At 37.6% G+C, this 20,564-nt stretch overlaps 1 protein-coding gene across 5 annotated transcripts in view; it reads left to right on the top strand.

Annotated features, from left to right (window-relative positions):
• Positions 1-14,800: 14,800 nt before the first annotated feature.
• The window catches only part of TANK (TRAF family member associated NFKB activator), an 87,982-nt gene continuing 82,218 nt past the window's right edge, over positions 14,801-20,564 (top strand). For 2 of the 5 annotated variants that reach the window (XM_082691276.1, XM_082691277.1), the window contains exon 1: positions 14,809-14,947. The gene's annotated coding sequence lies outside the window, so the exon portion shown is untranslated. Of the gene's footprint in view, positions 14,948-20,564 lie in introns of all 5 variants that reach the window. The other 3 variants (XM_082691280.1, XR_014300670.1, XM_082691286.1) reach the window with 3 other exon arrangements.

Here is a 20,564-nt window from a genome sequence, read left to right as displayed (position 1 = left end):
ACGGTGTTGGGAAAATTGGACAGCCACATGCAGAAAAATGAAATTGGGCCATTTCCTTATACCACATAGGAAAATAGACTCAAAATAGATGAAGGACCTTAATGTGAGACAGGAATCTATCAAAATCCTTGAGGAGAACAGAGGCAGCAACCTCTTCGACCTCAGCTGCAGCAACGTCTTCCTAGGAACATCGCCAGAGGCAAGGGAAGCAAGGGCAAAAATGAACTATTGGGACTTCATCAAGAGGAAAAGCTTTTGCACAACGAAGGAAATAGTCAACAAAACCAAAAGACAACTGACAGAAAGGAAAAGATATTTGCAAATGACATATCAGATAAAGGGCTAGTATCCAAAAATCTATAAATAACTTAATCAAACTCAACACCCAAAGAACAAATAATCCAATTATAAAATGGACAGAAGACATGAACAAACATTTCTGCCAAGAAGACATCCAAATGGCCAACAGACACATGAAAAAGTGCTTCACATCACTCAGCATCAGGGAAATACAAATCAAAACCACAGTGAGATACCACCTAACACCAGTCAAAATGGCTAAAATTAACAAGTCAGGGGATGACAGATGTTGGTGAGGATGCAGAGAAAGGGGAACCCTCTTACTCTGTTGGTGGGAATGCATGCTGGTGCAGCCACTCTGGAAAACAGTATGAAGGTTCCTCAAATAGTTGAAAACAGAGCTACCCTATAACCCAGAAATTGTACAATTGTACTACTGGGTACTTACCCTAAAGATACAAATGTAGTGATCCGAAGGGGCACATACACCCGAATATTTATAGCAGCAAAGCCCACAATAGCCAAACTATGGAAAGAAACTAGATGTCCAACAACAGATGAATGGATAAAGAAGATGTGGTATGTGTGTGTGTGTGTGTATATATATACATACACACACACACACACATATATATATATATATATTCCATTGTATGTGTGTATATAAATATATAAATGTGTGTGTATATAAATATATACCCACATACAATGGGATACTGTGCAGCCATTAAAAAACCGAAATCTTGCCATTTGCAATGAGGTGGATGGGACTACAGGGTATTATGGTAAGTGAAATAAGTCAATCAGAGAAAAATAATTATCATAATATCTCTCTGATATGAGGAATTTGAGAGGCAGGGCGGGGTTCATGGGAGATAGGGAGGGGAAAAATGAAACAAGATGGGATTGGGAGGGAGACAAACCATAAGACACTCTTAATCTCACGAAATAAACTGAGGGTTGCTGGCAGGTGGGAGGAGAGGGATAGGGAGCCTGGGTGATGGGCATTGGGGAGGGTATGTGCTCTGGTGAGCGCTGTGAAATGTGTAAGCCTGATGGTTCACCGACATGTACCCCTAAAGCAAATAATACATTATATGTTAATAAAAAAATAAATAATAAAATTAAACTAAATTAACCTAAACATTCAAGTTAAAATTCAGTTCAGTATCTTTTCAGAAATTTTACCATAACACTAGAAAAGGGAAATAAAACTCTGCATCTTCAAATCTTCATATTCCATAATGTCTGAAACTTGCAGCCTCATACTGCTTCTTATCATGTGTCAGAAAAATAAAGAAATTCCCTCTACATAAAGTAAATGATCTTTTCTCATTAACATAAACGTATATTTAGACAGGAACACTATCTCCAAGGCTTTAGTTATGTTTCTGTAGCTCTGTAGAGAATATTGAGAGCTCAGTTTCATACCATTTGTAGAAAAGCTGCAAAAAAGAATGACTAAGATACAGAGCCTCAGCTGAAGTCTCCTCCTCAGCCACCTTAATACTCTATGGGTAAAAGGAAATCTTGATGGAATTCATGTCCAAGTACTTACTCGGTATCTCCACACAAATGCCCTACACTCTGTAGAATGGCAACATCTAGAAAGCTGAACATCTTTGCCATCATGGTCTTGCTCTTCTTTCTACCTCCTTTCATCTCGGTTCTAGTGTGGGTGAGAAGATTCTGCGAGATGACATATTTGTGTGTAGCCCCTAGTACGGTGCGGGGCACAGCAGCTACACTCAGTGTCACCCAGTGAGAAACCCGGCAGCCTCATCAACAACTCCCTTTCTGTGGCTTCCTACACTAGGCAGTCCCCATACCCTGCCAATTTTAGATTAAATTATAACATGTGATTCTCTGTAGCCAACATAATAGTATGACATGATTTATTCTATTCAATCAGAGCTTTCAGCTATTAAATAATCATTTTCTCCAAACCCTCAGAAAGACCATTGTATAGAAAAGGTGCCTCCTCTAGTTGACAGAAGTCAAATATAAAAATGTAATGGAAAATTCCAAGAAATAAATATTTAAGTTACTTTTATCTTCAAACTTTACAAGGAGCCAAAGCTAGACCAGCTGGCCCCACCTGTTTCCAGACCATACTCCCTCCCCTGGCAAGGAGCACGCCACTGGGGAGTCTTGACCAGCTCACCCACCACGCTGCTGGGCCACCAACTGGACTAAAACTGGCTTTCTTATTTAGGCAGCTTCCCTGACAAGCCCCGACTCCCTTCCAGCCAGTCCCCGTGGAGGTGTTATCTGTTTTTAGAGAATATCCATGTCATGGGTCTAAACTAAATAAATGAATTTTCTACTGATTCTGATTATTATAGATTCTCTTCTTAAGAGAGTTATATGGGGGCACCTGGGTGGTTCAGTGGGTTAAAGCCTCTGCCTTTGGCTCAGGTCATGATCCCAGGGTCCTGGGATCCAGCCACGCATCAGACTCTCTGCTCAGTGGGGAGCCTGGCTTCCTCCTCTCTCTCTGCCTGCTTCTCTGCCTACTTGTGATCTCTATCTGTCAAATAAATTTTTTAAAAAATCTTTTAGAGAGAATTATATGGTAGTAACAGCATAAGCTCCAGAGGTAGACCGACCTTGATTCAAATCCTGGTTCCTACTGGTAGCTATGTGACTCTTCCACCTTTTTTTCTTATCTGTAGAATAAGAATAAAATTTACTTCATGATGTGCTTGAGATGATTCAGGAAGATAATATTTTTTATATAGCCACTAATGTGATAGCTGGAACAGTGAAGTTAATAAACACAGTTTATTTATCTCCTTTAGTAATTTATTTTTGGTTCTTTCATCTTGCATTTTAAATTACCTTGAAGATCTTGGAATAAAGACTGGAATCTTCCTAGCAATGACTTCAGCTTACACTATGTATTGTTATAAATTTCTTTATTCACTGTCTTGTACTATAATTCTTTCAAGTGTGTAGGGACAAAGTATTCAATTGGGTAGTTTCCTCAAGTTTCTGGGTGAAAATCAACTCAAAAGAAGAGTGAATGAAATCCTTTAGCCTCTTATTTCTTTGAAGAAGAGTCTTGCTACCATGAGCAGGTTTTCTTAATATATAGTACCAAAAAGGAAATTCTCTCTTCAGTAATGTAAACTCATCCTGTGTGGCCACCTATTGAGCAATAATAGAGAATGTCAGGTCTCAAACCCAATCCTGTACTTCTTTATACACCAGATATATTGTGAACTATTAAGTCCCTAGCAGAGGCACAGTACTTCTAGCCATTCTTGAGGTACAAACTACATTCAGGTCATGGCCTCTGCTCTCAAAATACAATTACAGAACAATGGAAGAATGTGTAAGATAAAGTAAACTGCATGTCTGAGTCTCAGTGCTGGGAAAGCTCAGAAGAGATGGGAAAGTCTTCTAACTCACAGTAGCGAAAAGCTTCAGCTTAGGGTAAAAGGACATCTAATTCAAGAAATAGATGTCCATTGGTGTCTCAGTTGCTCAGTTGGTTAAATCTGACTCTTGATCTTAGGGTTGTGAGTTCAAGCCCTGAGTTGGGCTCCATGCTGGGGGTGAGGCCTACTTGGGGTGGCGGGGAGGGAGCAAAACATCGAAAACAAATTAAACACTAAACACACTGCATTCATCTGTGTTTGGATAGCTTCGTTTTTTCTTCTCAAAAACCCCAACCTCACCCTTGCACACAGGCAGGAGCTTTCTCTGTGCAGCCAACCTGAATGCACCCATCATTTTTCACATTTTTCCTTTGCCCACCTTTACCCCTACTTCCTCTGCTTTTCTTCTCAAGTTTTTCCTGTGTCCTCTCCCATCCTCACAAACAAGTTCTGTGTGAGAAATTCAAGAGTTCTTGGAGAATAGAATCAGAAAACATTGGTATGTTAGAGCTGGTGGACATTTGACACCTCATAGAGTTACTTACTCTTCCCTTCATCTGCTGTTTGCAGTCAAGGACTTTCCACCTTCTGGTATCATTCAGTCATTTTTCACTCTTTTTTATTCACTGAAGAGGATGTGAGCCACCCTATCATATACAAAGTTCCCAGTGACTGTTATTTCTGCCAAATTTCCCAGATTCTTAAGAATTTCATCCCCTGCCTCTTTCCACGTAAGCAGTTTAGACAGAATTGAGAAATGGCCAATTTGTACAATGCCTTTTGTACTTGTAGACTTTTTATTCTTCGCCCATGTTCCTCTTCAGCGACCACCTCCAACCTAATTCCTCAAAAATTCCTCATTTCCTTTATCAACTGTTAGCATTAGAGTCTCAGCCACCTTGAGGTTTAATGGTCCACAATAGTATAATGGTTCTCCTTAACTAGATAGATTTAATTGGATTCAAAGTCTTCTGTTACAAATAAAGGTCATACCTATTTCAGACATCAGTCAAGGAGGATTTGGGGAGCCCCAAGATTTTGGTGGGGACCACACCTGAAGTTTTTTAGTTTTATAGTTAATACTGTTTGACCTATCTTTGAGTAGTATATAAATAGGCTTACATAAAAGCGACTGTTGAATATTGACTTAACAGAATATATGAAAACAGATCCCCTACATTCAAAAGTATGCCAGCTAAAAATATATTACCTCCCAGTTCCAAAGGTACTCTTTAATGTCTACACTGAAAACTGGGGCTAGAATATTAAAATATATCTCCTTGGTCAGTGAGAATGATGTTAACCTTTGTCAGTATAAGGACCTGGAGAGAGAAAGAGAAAGAGAGAGAAAGAGGGCTTCTCTTTCTGGGTCTGGTGTTTTCCATTTGCTTCTGTTTTCTATCTCACTGTTGCTGGCTTCATATGTAGGGTTCATCCAGTGGCACACACCCCCACTGAGTTTCAGTGACACACATATAGATGGCTTCCCATCAAGTTTCAGTGGCATCTCTATTGACAGTTTTCCAGTGGGTCTCACCAGTGTCCCAGACATCACCATTACAGCCTTGGCCCACCTGCATTTAGGAAAAGTGTTTCCTGCTTGCCCCAGCATCTGTGGATTAGTTCTGGCCTGGCAATCCATCAAAATTCTTGCAATCCAATGATGTGAAACCACATCTTTCCCAACATGGCCTGATTTCCAGCCTTGGAGAGAAGGGTTCTTTTTCACATTGCTCCTTCCTTAGGTACCTTCTCTGAGTACCTGGAGAATTTTTTGGTTGTTGTTATTTTTTGTTGTTTTTTCCCCCTTTATAGATTACCAGCTGTTATACTTAATAATTCTTTATATTTAACTTTCCCTAATCAAATTACTATATGGTGTCTATTTCCTGATTGGACCTGACTGATATAAGATGAGAGATAAGAGATCTTCATCTCTAAAGAATAAATCTTCAAAGCATTTGTTTAAAAACCCCAAAAATGCAAACAACCAGAGAGATAGTTTGGCTTTCTGCCAGAGTAATCTATTGCAAATGAGGCTTATATCTTGGTTATAATAAATAAGATGGGGGGGAGCAGTAAACATTTAAATCCAAGAACAATAGATTCTCATATTAAACCTACAAATAAAATAATATAAAATAAAATAAAAATTAATACATAGATATATAAGAATCTTAATCAACTGTCAAGTTTCAGTATTGTGCTTAAATGAATGTCATCTGGGGCACCTGGGTGGCTCAATGGATTAAGCCTCTGCCTTCGGCTCAGGTCATGATCCCAGGGTCCTGGGATCGAGCCCCACATCGGGGTCTCTGCTCAGCTGGGAGCCTGCTTCCCCCCCTCTCTCTCTGCCTGCCTCTCTGCCTACTTGTGATCACGCTCTCTCTCTCTCTCTGTCAAATAAATAAATAAAATATTTTTTAAAAAATTAATGTCATCTGTATTTAGTTTAAAAAATCATCTGGGGGGAAAAATTATCTAGGGGAATAGGGAAGAGGAGGCTTTCTAAGTTGAGGCATAGTTTACATATAACATTATATTAGATTCAGGTATACAACATAATGATTCAATATTTGTACATATTGCAAAATGATCACCATAATAAGTCTAGTAAATATTCATCACCATACATACTTACAATTTTTTTCTTGTAATGAGAAATTTTAGGATCTACTTCCTCAGCAACTTTCAAATATGCAATACAGTATTATTAACTATAGTCCCTCTGTTGTATACTACTTCTCCATGATTTACTTATTTTATAACTAAAAGTTTGTATTTTCTGACCCCATTCACCCACTTCACCCAACCCTGACCCCCAGTTGGCATCCACCAATCTGTTATCTATATCAACAGATATAGATAACAATAAAATTTGTTTGTTTGTTTCTTTGGTGTTTTGGTTTTAGGGTTTTGTTTGATTGTTTGTTTTTTAGGTTCCACATATAAGTGAGATCATACAGAATTTGCCTCTGTCTGACTTATTTTATTAGTATAATGCCCTTGAGGTCCATCCATGTTATTGCAAATGGCAAGCTTTCATTCTTCTTTTTTTTTTTTTTTAAGATTTTATTTATTTATTTGACAGAGAGAGACAGCACAAGCAGGGAGATCCACAGACAGCACAAGCAGGGAGAAACAGACTCCCCACTGAGCAGGGAGCAAAACACAGGGCTCCATCCAGGATCCTGGGATCATGACCCAAGCTGAAAGCAGATGCTTAACCAACTGAGTCACTCCATTCATTTTTATGGCTCAAAACTATTCTATGCACCACATCTTCTCTATACATTTATCTATTGATGGATACTTAGATTGTTTCCATACCTCAGCGATTGTAAATAATACTGCAATGAATATAAAGGCACAGATATCTTTTCGAGTTTCTTTCTTTCTTTTTTCCTTTCTTCCTTTCTTTCTTTTAAATAAATACCCAGAAGCGGAATTGAAGATCACATGGCAGTTTTATTTTTAACTTTTTGGGGAAACTTTTCCACAGGGGCTCCACCAATTTAAATCCCCACTATCTGTGCATGAGGGTTCCCTCTACTCCACATCCTCCCCAACACTTGTTATTTTTTGTCTTTTGAAAATAGCCATGCTAACAGACATGAAGGGATTTGGTGGTTTTGATTTGCATTTCCCTGACGATGAGTAGTTTTGAGCAGCTTTCATGTCCTGTTGGCAATCTGTACGTCTTCTTTGGAAAAACGACTATTCAGATGTTCTGCCCACTTTTTTTTTTTTTTATCAGACTGTTTTTTGTTTGCGTCATTGAAGTTTATGTATTTTTAATGTATTTTGGATATTAACCTCTTCTCAGATATTGTATGTGCAAATATTTTCTCCTATTCAGTAAGTTGCCTTTTCATTTTGTTGATGGTTTCCTTTGCTGTGCAGAGACTTTTTAGTTTAATGTAGTTTCACTTGTTTATTTTTGCCTTTGTTTCCTTTGCTTTTGGTATCAAGTCCAAAAATTCATCAAGACCTATATCAATGAACTTACCATCTCTGTTTTCTTCTGGGAGTTTTGTGATTTAATTAGGTTTTACACATTAGTTTCTGCAAAAATATTAGCAGAAAATAGGCCACAGGCCATGTTGGAAATATAAGATTCACAGTCGTGTTATTTTGCACGCAGTATTCAGAATTCCAAATTTTGAATGACAGAGAAAAAGAATCATAATACCTGTGGCAGAAATTTGTTATAAAGGTCAGTATCTAGGACAATGTTGGCCAAGTAGCAACTTCTCCAAAAGGCTATTTCTTTGTGGTTATTACTATCATTCATAACTTCTTTTTTACTATATTGATTAGTATGGCAAGAAGATTTCACTTGCTAGTAACAGAAAATCCACCTCAAACTAGCTTAATAAAAAAGGACTTCGGGGATTACATAATAGCAAAGTCAGAAGGTAAAGGGTGCTTCAAAATTGATTGATCTGGTGACTCAGCGATATCATTAAAGACTCATTTTTGTCTATCACTCTTTCTGGCTACCCACTGGTGCTGGTTTTCCTAAGGCTGAAACTTTTTGTAGAGTTAGGTGGCTGCCAACCATAGTAAGTGTAGTGCATATTCGTTCACTCTTGGTGAAAAAGTGAGCTCTGTCTTCCAAACAAGAGTACTGGGATTCACCCCTATTTTAGCTTACCCATGTATTAGCTTCCCAAATAGCACATAAGGTGTAAGGGGGAATAGGAAAAAGCAATATGGATGTTGCATAAATGAACCAAAATCTCTTGCTTAAATAATTTAATTTCCCTCTGTCAAATCTTCCTGTAATCCTTGAATATATTCACATTATGATTTTACAGAGACAGTGAATAAAAATATGGCAAGGAGTAAAGAATATGACAAAAAACATCTTACATAGCCTTACCATGTGCTCAGTGTTTTAAATGCTTTACATATACTCACCCATTGGATCTTCAAAACTACCATAAGATTAAGACAAGAAGCTATTCAAGAATGGAATCAGGATTTAAAACCTAGGTAATATGGTTCAGATAACTATATGCTAACCCTTCTGGCACACTGCCTCTCAACAAAGAGGTGATTTTCAATTCCTCTGATGTGCTAAACAAAGAGCTTGGTTCTGTGGTACCCTTTCCCTAGAAGTGATCAGCATAGAGCAGTGGAAGAATAAAGGATTAATGAATAAATGAATGATAATAATAATGAATAATAAATAAGTGACATGGGAAAGAAGTGTTCTAAGAAGATTTTTTCCCCCATTCAAACACTATTTTAAAACCTGAATCCCAATGACAAAAGAAACAAAGCACATACAAATGGAGTGATTAGAAACAGTTCTCTACTCACCTCATTCCACTTTCTAACCTTTATGGCATCCTCAAATTACGGTCAGAGATGATGAAGTACTTTGGAGCTAGGTTCTCCAATGCCGGTGGAAATCTGCTAACAGCGTCAATCAGCTGCTTGATATTGAGAACATCAACCTGTTTGAATCTCAGTTCCTTCCTCTTTGAAGTGAAGGGTTTCAACCAGATTAGCATGTACACACACACACACACACACACACACACACACAGGGTTACTTCTACACTGCTGACACTACTTCAGTCTTTCCCACTCAAACAATAGCTTGTGCTTTTCCTTAGAACCATGTTTATTGACTCTTTCATCACAGCTCTGGCATCCTTCCAAATATGATAAATTAAAAGGTAATTGGTAAACCAAAGAATAAATAACACACAAGGAACCTTGAAATCTTTCAGTGAGCTTCAACTAGGTAAGCCTCTCAGTGTCCCCCTTGAGTCAAGCTAAATATCTCCAAAGGGCAAATATCTTTGAAAGTCTGACTTATATTATTAAAGCCACAGAAAAACGCGGAGTTTACAGATTATTCTTTTTGTCTTTCCCTCTCTTCTCTGTAATTTCTATCTTGTTGTCACTGTGTCTTAGAGTTTATAGATGGGCTAACATGGTTTTTTAATCTCCTCAAGAGAATTAGGAGTATGAACTATTAATCCTGCTAATATTAGAAACTATATCGGGAATAAATTACTGTACTGTGTGTGTTTGCATGGAAAAGTATTGATGACCTTAAGCATCTCACAGAAATTTTAATTTCATGAATTCATAAATCCAGAAGAAATATGTTTCCGATAATGCAAATTTTTTTCTACCATTTATAAATTCTGGATCTCTGTGAAGGAGTCAAGTAATTTTTATTTTCTTTATTCCGATATCTAAACCATTTGTCTGGATTTCTCAGTTTAGAGCAAGAAATGCCTATGAGACTCATTCTTTTGGTTAGTGGTTCTCATTAACTTGGACAGGAGGAATCCCAGTACATAGATCAAAATAAAAGGGCCATTTGGCAATAAACTGTATGTATTGCTACCTTGGCCACTAAAAGAGAAAGTTGAATACATAATACCTGAAACAGACCTTTCTTTGGTGAGGTGACTTTATTCCCTGATGAAATTTTGTCAATTTACAGAGATTTTCAGTGGAGAATTAGATAGTTCACCATGTACCCTGTAGAAAGTACCATGAGGTTTGTTTATGTGCAACTCACTCAACTATACATAACAGATTAGAAAGGGAAAAAACTGAAAGATAAGTAAATCTTCACAAACAAAATGTGCACTGTCATCTATCTTAACTAATGATATTCCGTCTTCTCTGAGTCTGCCCTATTTTTCAAAATTATCACTCAAGAAAAGGCATCAAGTCTAATTCTCTCCTCCACTTCTCAGCAAGAACCCACCTTCTACATTGACCTTCTTTTCCTTTCCTATCATCGTGTTGTCTCTGATTACATCACTCCCACAACCCTATCCTAAAGCCAAATTAGGCCATGTGGAGCAGGGATTGGAGATGGTATATTCCCAGTTCATTAACTTCTTATCAGTCTGGAAGCTTGCAAAATTGGGCATAAGAAGAGATAAGACTTGGTAGGGAAAACATCTGAACTTCTTTTTACCGCCTCTAAAATTCCATATTATCAGCGAATGAGAGGATCTGTATTAAATGAAGGGTCCTATAATGTTTGTTTGTTTCTAGGATGGTGGTAGGAGTGGCATTAGTAATTAGACAACTTTATAACTACTACTTTTTTTTTAGATTTTATTTATTTATTTGAGAGAGAGAGAGAGAGAACATGAGAGGGGAGAGGTCAGCGGGAGAAGGTCAGCCCCCTGACGTGGGACTCCATCCTGGGACTCCAGGATCATGATCTGAGCTGAAGGTAGATGCTTAACCAACTGAGCCACCCAGGCGCCCACTACTATTAAAGTACATGTTGGCACTGGCCTGTAACTTGAGTTTCCAAATATTTTTGGATTTTAGTTCTATCAATCTTTTTATTATACATCACTAAGTGTCCTCTTTATTTTGATAATCAAAAATATATAGACATCGTAAGATGAGGAGGACAGAATACTGGGAAGCCACAGCTCTACTTTTATTCCTATTCTCAAAAATAACAGGTCTGAGGTACTTATTAACTGCACAGTCTATGTACCCCACACATTTATTTTTTAAGGAAAAATACCAGGAACACTAAAACAGTGTCTATCATCAAGACTATAAATAATCCTCTACAGCATTAAAAAGCAAATTAAGATTTTCTGAGAAATTTTACTTATAAAGCTTTGGAAACAAGCAAAAAGTCACAAGTTTAGCCCAAAAGAAATCAAAGTAGAAAGGCATAAAGTATGTTTTTAACACTTGGTCCTTTGCTTGTTCAATTCCTGGATATCTAGGCAGCTCTTCCTGAGTTGCTCAGGCTCTGGGGACTGCCTTTCGGCCCACAAGCACCTTGTATCTCCGGTTTTACCTTTGGTATTGGGAACAGGAAAACGCTGTTCGCCTACCTGTCTCTTCCTTAAGGTCATGAGCTCCTTAAGGTCAAGAAAAAGCCTTTTAATAATCCCTATATCCAGCACAGAACCTAACACATAATAGATAATAAATATTTGTTGAATAAATAATTGAGCAAGCATGCTAACTATATATCCTTACTCATATAAGGCCAGTCATTAACTGAGGCTACACCCTAAGTATAGGAACTGTAAAAACTAAGGCTATTTCCCTTTCCCTAACTCTTCCTACTTCAACCACATTTCCCTTTCCCCATTTATTATGGCCAAAAATTCCATTAAATGGGGACACCTTCAACTCTACAACTCTCTAAGATATAAAATGCAAATATCCCCACCAGAGAAGCAGTACTTTGACATAAATTTATATTAAGTTGCAAATTAGTGATACTAACTACTCCCTCCAGTGCAGTTTACAGAGATTTCAGTGTTAGCAGAAAAAGAATATCCATTATCCCTGCAGAGTCCAGCCCTGCTTTGGCCATGGGCTAATAAAACTGTAGAGCTTTAGCCCGCCAGCAAGTAGAGGCTAGAAAATTCTGCTGCTTCCACACATATTATGCCTGGACCAAGGATCCACCCTGAAGTTTCCCGTGTGATCATCTGAACCAAGTTCCTCGATGGGACACCTAACCCAGGCAGCCCAGCTGGTGAGCCAGCTTCTAGCTTCAGAGTTGCAAGTATCTGTGGCCTCTCATGGAGGAGAGAGCCTATCCCTGAATCCCAGTTAGCAATGAAGAGCCCTGACCTTCTTTTTTTTTTTTTTTTTTTTAAAGATTTTATATATTTGTCAGAGAGAGAGAGGGAGAGAGAGCAAGCACAGGCAGACAGAATGGCAGGTAGAGGCAGAGGGAGAAGCAGGCTCCCTGCCGAGCAAGGAGCCGGACTCGGGACTCCATTCCAGGAGCCTGGGATCATGACCTGAGCCGAAGGCAGCTGCTTAACCAACTGAGCCACCCAGGCGTCCTGAGCCCTGACCTTCTTCACCAGGTACTGTCCCCAGAGGATACTCTGCTTTCCTGGGATTCTTCTTAGGGGGGCCTTGGGGATCTGCCCCTGAGAACCCTGCTGTCCTAAGGTGGTGATGATAGCTTCCTTACTTGATTAGGAACTCCTTGGCCATTCACCTCTGCCTAAATGGGAACCTGACTTTTGCCTCTCTTTCTCTAGTTTGGATCTGGATCACCCTCCCATCTCCTCCTGCCTTGGTCGTTGTACCCTAATCTTTGCCATCTGGCTTGGTGCCATTTTGCTCCTTCCTCCCCCACAGTAATCACCATATTTCAATCTGCCTGGTCACGTGGTTTATGACTCTGAGAGGAAAAAAGGAGGGGGAGGGAATAGGAAAAGGAACTGCCAGAGACAACAAAGATAAAAACTTCCATCTGTCTCACATGTTTTGTCTAGAGCCAGAAATGCTCCATGGCACAGGTTTTAAATTCCATGCACTCGGACAGAATTCCCTCAAAAAGCATCTCTAACTATAGCTTCTCCATCTTGCCTCAAGACCGTCCTGCAACCAGCACCCTACCAGGTTGAGACCAAATTCCCAGGACTAGCCAGATCTGCTGGAGCTTGGGCATCAGCCAAACGCACATGCCAAAGCAAATAGAAGAGGGAAAGGGCATAGAATGGAGAGACCGAAGGGGCATTCCCCAGTTAAGCCAACACACTGCTTTAAAAAAAAAAAAAAATGCTGCGTTTATAAAATTACACTCATGCAAAAATATAAATTCTTTTTTTTAATTTAAAAAAAATTTTTTTAAGATTTTGTTCTTTTTATTTGACAGAAAGAGACACAGCAAGAGAGGGAGCACAAGCAGAGGGAGTGGGAGAGGGAGAAGTAAGCTTCCCGCAGAGGAGGGAGTCCGATGTGGTACTCAATCCCAGGATCCTGGGATAGTGACCTGGGCTGAAGGCAGACACTTAACGACTGAGCCACCCAGGTGCCCCCAAAATATAAATTCTGGAGAAGAAAATTTTCCTTCCACTTTTTGTTTTATTTTGCTCTATTTACAGTATTAGATAGGTTTTACTTATCCATTGCATATAAGAAAGTTTAAAGTTTGCTCTCGGTAAGAGAGTTGTAAAACACAAGTGCTGAAAGAAATTAATACTTCACTCTATATTAGATGAGTAAATGGAATGTTTTTCATTACATGCTTATTTCATCTTTTTAGATGCCCTAAAACGTATTTCCTTTTCACAGAACAATTTCATCATAAGTAGAAATATCTCAGGCTTACTTAACATCTAATTTAAGAGAGAACGGTACGTGAAAGTAGAAAACCAGACTGAGAATCAGAAGCTTGAAATTCTAGTCCTTCTAACAGTGGAACTTCGGGTAAAGTCTCAAAGTCCTCATCTGTAAAACGCAGGAATTGAACAGGCTTTCCATCTTTTGTTGTTGTTGTTGTACAGTCATTTTCCTGTCCAGCAACTTGGTGTGCTAAGAGTGTGGTACAGTAAAAAAAAAAGAAAAAGAATGCACTTGGATTCAAAAGACTCAGCTGCCTTTAACTTAATGACTTTGAACGTCTACCCTCTCCTGTTTCCTCATCTGTAATAAAAAGGAAATGGAACATATGGGGTCTCAGGACATTTCCAGCTCTAAAATTTTATAACAAAGACAAGTGTCTGCGGTGCATATGCTGCCTTCCATTAGCCAGTTTTGCTCCAAGTAGCCTGAGAAGAATGGATGCATTTGTGAAACATTTCCCCTGCGTGCTGGAACACACATGCCCTCAGCCATACAAACAGGGCACCTTATTTCCCAAGGAGAAAACTGTCTTAGGAGCCTTTCTGGCTTCATTTTTCTTCTTAGTCTCTGGGACCATGCTCTGGAATCCAGTACAGGCTTCATCATTACTAGGCTTCTTCCTAGTGACCTCTGTAGGCCTTAAAGCAAAGGCAACCTCACTCAAATCTAGTCTTTGCCTGCTGTTTATAAATATACTGCTCAGGTTAAAAAAAAAAAAAAAACAGTGCCTTCTTTAAAGCTAAAAAAAGAAATTTTTCAAACAGACTTTAACATTTTCTTACATGAAAATGTGCTTAATCCAAGAATATTTTTGTGTTTACAATTTCTGATGCCTTAACTCTTCACGAAAAGAATCTTTGATTCAAAAGGAAGTCAGAGCTACAGGCACGGGTGGTTTACAGAACATTTTCTGGTAGTCTTTGCTTCATTTCAATATCTTGCCACGATTGGCTGTTGAGAGCTACAAATAAGGAAGTCTTCAATTTAGGGGATTTCTCAGTGGAAGTTCCCAGTGCAACACAAGGGAGAGCTCAGGACGGTTTGGGCAACATTGCTAGAGCCTGCAGATAAAGCTTCTAGACTTCGTAACTGACCACTTCTTTCAAGAGCACTAGTCTATGAAGGAAGACTGATAACCTGGAGAAGAGGTAACCAAAGTTTTAGTTGTTCCTATCAATTTAATTCTCAACCTAGCAAGGTGGGAGGCATGTCTTAGACTAAAGTATTGCAGATTTGTTCCACTCTTTGCATCAATTACAAAGTGAGTAATTTATGACATGATTTGATAATGTCTTTGTATTTGTTGTCATAATTGGAAATTTGGCCCTTAAAAGGTGGAGTCCCTAACCAAACCAAGACTAAAGAAAATTTTTAAATACTGTGATCTTTTTACATTCTTCCCAACTTTTAAGATCAAATTTATGTCTCTACTTGAAATAATTTTTTAAATTTATGTCTGGAATATATGAATCTTCTCCAATAACTGGTTTTTATAACATAATGTAAGACTTAAAAAGATATGTATTTGGCATAATTAAGTTGTATGTAGCTTACTAGGTTGAACAGTAAACTAATACTATATATATTTACACTTTGGGGGAACTAAATTTTTAAAGATCAATTCTGGCCTGATCCAGTGTATCCCTTCAAAAATTAACTCAAGGTTAGTATTTTTTCATCTCCTAAGAAACACACGTAAATGAATATTTTTTAGAGTAAAATATTAACCTTACAGACAACATTGCGTTTCCTATCTTAGAACATTTAAACTTTGGCCATTATAGTAATCCAGTCTTATTTGCACAAATTGGCCTTTATTTTCACAATCAAAAATGAATGCTGCAGCGCCTGGGTGGCTCAGTGGATTAAAGCCTCTGCTTTCGGCTCAGATCATGATCCTAGGGTCCTGGGATCGAGCCCCACATTGGGCTCTCTGCTCAGCAGGGACCCTGCTTTCTCCTCTCTCTGACTGCTTCTCTGCCCACTTGTGATCTCTGTCTGTCAAATGAATAAATAAAATCTTTAAAAAAAAAAAAAAGAATCCTAAAGATTATGTAGTATTTTCTCAAGAATAATCCTAAGAGGGGTGGCTCAGTCATCATGCCTCTGCCTTCAGCTCAAGTCATGATCCCAGGGTACTAGGACATGGTTCCCTACTCAGCGGGAGCCTGCTTCTCCCTCTCCCACTCCTCCTGCTTGTGTTCTCTCTCTCACTGTGTGTGTGGTCTTTCTCTGTCAAGTAAATAAATAAAATCTTTAAAAAAAAAAAACAATAATCCTAAGAAAAGTTGATAGTTTGAAAAGACTAAACAGCAAAAACCATTATCAACATAGCTGCTGTTTATTGAATGTCTGTTGGAGAAAGACAGTAACAGAATCTTCCAGCTAGTAAGTGGCGAAGCCAGGGCTCAAACTTGAGTTCATACTGCTTCTTCTGCTTCTTCTTTTTTTTTTTTCTGACTCTCTGTGACTGCTGCTCTACCTTCATACAATACTGAAATAACATTTTGAGATGTCTTTGCCGAAGTGCATAGTGATGGGGAAAAAAGGAAGATGACTTGGCCAAGGTCACAGAGCAGCAAAGTCATTCATAGAAGCTTAGAAGCCATTCCAAGATCTCCCTTTCCTCACTCTCCCACCCGATTCCCCTCCTTCCTTCCAGGATGCACGTCCACCCATGCACACATTTGTCTACTTCCATGCAGCAGGGGACATGGGGCTGTAGACTAGGTCCAACCTGATGGAGGTTCCTCCAAGCAGCTACTTTGGGCCCCAAAGCACACAGAAACACATAAAGAAGTGTTTATTTCTTTTGAACACTTGTGACAATGAAAGAGATGGCCAAGTCGAAAATTTTAAATCAATTTGTTAAATTCTGCCCAGAAAGTTCTAGTTCGAATTCCATGGAACTTACACACTAATTAGAGGGAAATGATCATCCTTACAGTAAAGAACCTTCCTATCTGCACAATTTTTTTTTCTCTCCATGTATTAAAACCCTGGGAAATACCATACGTTATTCATTTATTATAAAATATATTTCAATGTATTTTATTTATATTTATTATAAAATATACCTCAATATATTTTATCTTCTTTGTGTATAGGGCTGGGGATGTTTTTTTGGATAGGGACGTTCTTTCCACTGTATTTTCTAACCAATTACTGCTAGCATTTAGAAAAGTTCTTTATTTCATATTTTTATCTTGTATCCAGCTATTATGTTGATCCTCTATTTGTTCCAAGTTACTTTAGGTAATCCACATGTGATGCCTAGTTAAGAAAAATACAATTTTTCTCCTCTTTTTTTTCTTCTCACCAAAACTCCTAAAACAGTGTTTAATAACAGAAGAGACAGAAGTTAACCTTGTCTTGTTCTGATCTCAGTGGGAATTTCCCTAGTGGTTAACATTAAGAATGATGATGGCTGTTGGTTTGAGATAAACATATTTATCATAAAATACAAATAACTACAAAATCCACTTCTCATACTGTTTTACAAAAGATATATTAAGACTTCATGTTAACCTATATTCAATGTCTTTTTGGTGTTATTAGAGATAACTGTAAGGTTTTTGTACTTTAAGGAATATAGTGCTCTGCTATTACACAATGCAGTAATTGTCTTATTTTAAAAAATTCAATGTCATAGGGGGCGCCTGGGTGGCTCAGTTGATTAAGCCTCTGTCCTCAGCTCAGGTCATGATCTCAGAGTGCTGGTATCAAGGTTTGCATCAGGCTCTCTGCTCAGCGGGGAGTCTGCTTCTCCCTCTCTCTCTGCCTGCCTCTCTGCCTACTTGTGATTTCTCTCTCTGTTGAATAAATGAATAAAATCTTTAAAAAAAATTCAATGTTATCAAAAATCATTCCTCCATAATAAATGTAGGTTTATAATTATAAAATATATTTAGTTATTACTCTAGTTAAAATAATAAATCGGTTGATCAAAATGAACCAAGCCAAACCTACACATTTCCTCATTCTCTCTTTAATCCACATGCTTAGATGTCTCTTCTCTATTATTTTGGCTTCCCAATTCAGTTCACAACTCAAATTAGCAGAAAAGAATGAAAATAATGTGGCATAGCCAAGGAACCCTATCCAGGCAGAGCAACCAGCTACTCAAACAAAGCAGCTGTTCCTATGCTTTGTGCAAAAAAGCTTTCCCCCTATGATGACTGTGCTAGTTGCAAGCCACAATTGTGTTATAATCAACAGCAGTATGCAAAATGTGTGTCCAAATTAATTAATCTTACACCAATTTATATTAAGAAAATGTATGTTAAAAGAAATCTGTAAATTGTTGAGATCTTTTGCTTTCATTTTCACAAGTGAAATTACTTTGTATTTTTATTTTTTGATTAAAAACACCAAAGTTTTCCATGTTCTAAAAAGTTTAATGAGAGTTATCTGCTCCTTGAAATGTTTAAAGAGCAAATCTTCACACTGTTTATCCTTGGCACCCACTTTTGGAAGTAATTCTTTAAAAGCTTTCCAATATTTTCTATTGTTATTGATCTAGTTGGGTTTAATGCTGTTTTTTCCACCCAGTTAAGGTGGTTTATAAATGATCTTTTTCATCAAATTTTTCAAAGGTATTAGCATACACAGCATTCTCTTGTACTTCTTTTTATCATCTCCATAACTATGTGGATAAACTTTTTCACCAATAATTTTGTTCATTAATGTTTTCTCTCTCTCTCTCTCTTTTTTTTTTTCCTGATTGAACATGTCAGAGAATTTATCCCTTGGATTTATCATTTTATGATCAGCTCTTTTTTTAGCAGTTTTTGCTTTTATCTTTACCTGCATTTTCTCTTTTGAGATTCATCTGTTTAAGGGGGGAGGGGGCTAAAGGAGAGGGAGAGAGAATCTCAAGCAGACTCCCCACTGAGCAGGGAGCCTGATGTGGGGCTTGATCTCTGGACCCCGAGATCATGGCTTGAGCCAAAATGAAGAGTTAGAAGCTTAACCAACTGAGCCACCCAGACACCCCTCTTTATTTTCTTAATGTCTCTTATTAGACTACGATATTTTACTTTTTCTCTTTTCAGTTTTTGAGTTAAATGCTTAGTTCATTTATTTTTATTATTTCCTGTTCTTAATGAAAGTACTTAAAGCTAAGAATTTTCTGAGCACCATTTTAACTATGTCTTACAACTTTTGATAGGTCACTTTCACATCATTGTTATTTTGTTTTTAATTGTAGCTTTATTTCCTTTTTGATCCAAGAGCTATTTAGGACAACCAAGTTGTTTTCAGTTAATGGCCTTTGTTTCGAACAGTTTTAGATTTAGGGAAAAATTGCGCCAACACAACAGAGAGTTTCCATATTATAAACCTGCCTTGTCTCATCACATAATTTCCCCCATTACTAACATTTTACATTAGGATATACATGTGTATGTGTTACAATTAAGGAACAAGTATTGATATGCTTTTATTAACTCAGTCTATAGTTCATTCAAATTTTCATATTTCTTTCCTATTTTAAAAAATTGAGGTAAAATTCACATAACATAAAATTAAACATGGTAAATTAAATAATTTGGTAGCATTTATTGCATTCACAGTGTCTTGCAACCAACACCTCTATCAAGTGTCAAAACACTGTTATTACCCCAAAAGGAAACCCTTTATTGAATTAGTTAAGCAGGTGCTCTGCATTTCTTGTTCCCCTCAATGCCTGGCAACTGCCAATCTGTCTTCTGTCTTTATTAATATGTCTGTTCTTGGTGTTTCATATAAATGAAATCATATCATATGTGTGTTTTTCTGATTGGCTTCTTTCACTGAACGTAATGTTTTCAAGATTCATCCATATTGTAGGATATATCCGTACTTTATTCCTTTTATGGCCAAGCAATATTCTATTGTATGTATGTACCACAATTTGTTTATCCATTTATCAATTGTTGGGTAGGGTAGTTGTGCTATTTTTACTTTATGGATATTGTAAATGGTTTTGCTATGACCATGTATTTGTTTGAGTACCTGTTTTCAATTCTTAGGAATATACCAAGTGGTAGAATAGTGGGTTATTCTGTTTGACTTTTTAAGGAAGAGCCAAATAATTTTCCACAGTTGTCAAGCTATTTTAAAATGCCCACCAGAAATACATGAGAGCTCTGATTTCTCCACATTCTTGCCAACTCTTGTTATTTTCCTTGGTTGTGTTATCATTATTATTGTTATCTTAGTGCAGACAAAGCGGTACCTCATTGTGGTTTTGATTTACATTTCCCTGATGACTAATGATATGGAGAATCTTTCATGTGCCTGCTGGCTAGGAGTATAATCTCCCTGGAGAAAAGTCTGTAAGTCCTTTAGCCATTTTTAAATTGGGTTGTTTGTCATTTTGCTTTTGAGCCTTTAGTGTTCCGTATGTATTCTGGATTCTTAGAGTTTCATCAAATATGTGACTTGTAAATATTCTCTCCCATTCTGTAGATTGTCTTTTAATAATGTCTTTGATAGGGCCTTTCAATGCCCAATTTTTCTATTAATTTTCTATGAAGTCAAATTTATTTTTTCTTTTCTTGTTCATGAGTTTGGTATCATATCTAAGAATCTAGTGCCAACTTCAAGGTCATAACGATTTACCACTATGTTTTTATCCAAAAGTTTTGTAGTTTTACTTGTTAAATTTAGATCCATTTTTAGTTAATTTTTGTAAATAGTGTAAGGAAAGAGGTCCAACTCATTCTTTTGATTATGACTGTGAGTTGTCCTAACTAACATCATTTGATAAAGAGGCTACTCTTT

Source organism: Mustela nivalis (genome assembly GCF_964662115.1).
Source record: "Mustela nivalis genome assembly, chromosome: 11".
NCBI classification, from domain to species: Eukaryota; Metazoa; Chordata; class Mammalia; order Carnivora; family Mustelidae; genus Mustela; species Mustela nivalis.
The sequence above is the reverse complement of the archived record's forward strand: the minus strand, read 5'-3'. Positions and strand labels throughout refer to the sequence as shown.